Source organism: Olea europaea, unplaced genomic scaffold (assembly GCF_002742605.1).
Source record: "Olea europaea var. sylvestris unplaced genomic scaffold, O_europaea_v1 scaffold883, whole genome shotgun sequence".
NCBI lineage: Eukaryota > Viridiplantae > Streptophyta > Magnoliopsida > Lamiales > Oleaceae > Olea > Olea europaea.
In genome coordinates, this window is record NW_019267293.1 from 31,973 (window position 1) to 35,219 (window position 3,247).

The window sequence follows — 3,247 nt, forward strand, 5'->3', positions numbered from 1 at the left end:
TCAAAAAAAAAAAAATAATAATAAAAAATTAAAAAAAATATATAAAGACCCAGAGGATAGGAGATGAAATAGAAGAACAGTAATTTATGAAAATTGATACTTTTATTGATAATTGGAGAAGATTTAAATATTACAGAGATAATTGAAAGATATTTGAGAGAACAAATTTCAAAGAAAAGTAAAACTTCTTCTTGCTGTATTCGCTCTGCCTTGAAATTGAAATCTTCAGTTGATTTATAATGAAGTCCGGACTTGAAATTTCTTTCATTTGAGAGAAAGAATCTTGAAAAGAGAAGTGGACGACATCATAATAGAGCATCTTGAAAAGCAGCATCAACTTTAGTAAAAAATTTCCAATTTTTTGACTTCCTTTAATAAAGATAATCTTTTTCTTTATTAACGTAGGATTTGATGTCTGACACAAAGTTGATGGGAATCTTGACAAATGTTGCACCATTGATTTTGAATTGGACAGAGATTAAACAAAATCTCTCTTGATTTGTAGACCCTGAATTTTCTTAATTCATCAAGGAAGTTGGGTCCATGTAGTCATTTTGAGGTTTTCTTTGAAGCTTTTGCAGCTTTCTCTTGAGCAAGATACTCGGCATAGTCATCACCTAGATCATCTAAGTCATCACCATTGTCAGTTTCTTGAGAAAATTGAGATTCTTCTTCTTGATCCGATTTATTTGTTTTTGAAGATCCTTGTTTGGAAATTTGATCGTAAATTTCTAACAATTCTTTAGGATCTTTACATTTTGATAACATTGCAATGATTCTTTGTTTTTCAGTCAAAAAATCAGCTTGATCTTCTTGTTCTTTCTTTGAAAATTTAGGTACACCTAAATTTCTTTGTTCTTGAATCCATGCTTGAACAGCTTTTGGACAACAGTTCGTTTCTTTAAACTTTGCCCACCTTTTAATCTTGAATCTCCTTGTAATTTGTTGACATGAGTAATCATCCTTGAAATTTTGATACTGAAAGAAATCCCAGCAGAAAATCCAGGAAACTCTCATGTTGAACGCAAATTGAAACAAAAGATTTTCTTGAAGCTTCAGAAAAGGTTTTGCTCCTTTTTTGAAGTATTCATATCCTTGAAGAACTAGACTGGATAAAATTTGTTCTTCAAGTCCATGATACAAGAACCATGTTTGAAACCAACTCGGAAAATGAGGGTTACAATTTTGATTAAAAGTAATGAACCAAGAATGAGTAACAGGTCTAAAAAGAAAAACCTTATACCAAGCATTCTGGTAGTCAAAATAATTGAAAGTTTCTTGACAGGTAAAATCTATCTTTGAGAGACGAAGTCTCTTTTCTTCCCAAGGTTTCTGTCCCCAGTCTTCAAAAGACAGAACTCTTGTTATTGAAATTTTTGAAAACATGATTTTTGATTTGTCTCTTGGTTCAGGGGTATGAGAAATAATTGCAGAACCAGTCAAAAGAAGAATGCTTTCATAATATTCTCTAGTTTTTTGAATATTTGAAGGCATGAACCAAAAGTTTTGAGGAAGGATAGATTCAAGGCAATCATCAAGACCACCATATCTATTGATCCAAGAGGTTTCCATAGTAAGAACAACATCGGAAATACTCTTAGTAAAATATTTGAAAGAATTTGGAGGGTTAATTTGAGGAAGTTTGCAAGAACTTTGAACGGCTTTTTTGAAGTTTGAAGGGGTTGAAGACTCAGTTTTTTTGCTTGAGTTTATTTTGATCAGGTTTTTTGATAAAGGATGAGAGGGTATTTGAGGAAGATGAAGCTTCCTTTTGATCCTTTGGGGGATCTTCGAAGAAAGGAATTGAGTTTTTCTTCTTTCTTGAAACTTTGATTTGAAAAGGATTTTGAGAATCCTCTTCTTCTTCAACTTTCTTAGCCCAACTCATTTTTCTCACTCTTTTGAATAAACTCTCTTGTGAGGAAATTTGCCAAGAAGTTTGATTTTCCTTGAATATATAGAATTTCAAAATCAAAATAGGACAAAATTGCCTGCCACCTTTCAAAGATTTGTTTGGAAACAAGATTTTTTACATCTTTTTGTAAAACATCTTTTGAAGCTTTGCAATCGGTTTTTAAAATAAATTTTTTATTGATCAAATCATCTTGAAATTTGGAAATACAAAGAACTATTGAAAGGATTTCTTTTTTGATGGTTGAATAGTTGATTTGAGGTCCAGACCAGACTCCACTATGAAATCTGACTAACTGTTCTTTTGACGATTCTAGGGGTAATTGCTTTAACACACTACCGAATCCTATGTTTGAAGCATCTGTCTCAACAATAATTGATGCAGTAGGGTCAAGAATTGAAGGACAAGGAATATTTTTGACCAACTTTTTCACCTTTTGAACCGCATGCGTACACTCATTACTCCATGGGTTAGGGTTATTTTGTAATCTTTTGAATAATGGGGCACAGATTTGACGAATATCTTTAACAAAGTCGGCAACATAATTGACACAACCTAAAAAGCGTTGCAAACTCGTTTTTTCTTTAATTTCATCTGAAAATTTGTCAGTGAAATCAAACTTCTTTGAATTGGTATTATTGAAGAATTTTGAATAATATGACCAAGAAAACGAATTTTTGTTTGAAACAAAACAATCTTTTTAGCAGAAACTGTTAAACCATTTTTCTTGATAACATGTATGAATGTATGAATATGCTTGAAGTGTTGTTCAATAGATTTTGAAAAAATGAGAACATCATCAATGTAAACAATAATAAAATCTAAAAATGAATTGAAAATGTCATTCATGATTTTTTGAAATTCAGAAGGGGCATTTTTGAGACCAAAAGGTATAACGTTCCATTCGTATTGTCCAGAGGGAAAATTAAATGCAGTTTTGTATCTATCTTCTTCTTTAATTTGAACTTGCCAAAATCCTGACTTCATGTCAAATTTTGAGAAGATGATAGCTTTTGAAAGTCGATTCAGAAGGTCTTTCTTATGAGGAATTGGATAACGAATCCATTGAAGAGCAGAATTGAGTGGTTTGTAATTAATAACAAGGCGTGGAACACCTCGTTCAATTTCAGCAGAATTGTTTACATAAAATGCAGAACAACTCCATGGGGATTTACTTGGACGAATTAAATTCTTCTCAAGTAAATAATTGATTTCCTTGATACAAAAATCAAGTAATTCTTTTTTCATTTGAATAGGACGAGATTTTGTAGGAATATTAGATTCATGAAAATCGGAATTGTAAGAAAGAGAAACAATATGTTTCTTTCTATCCCA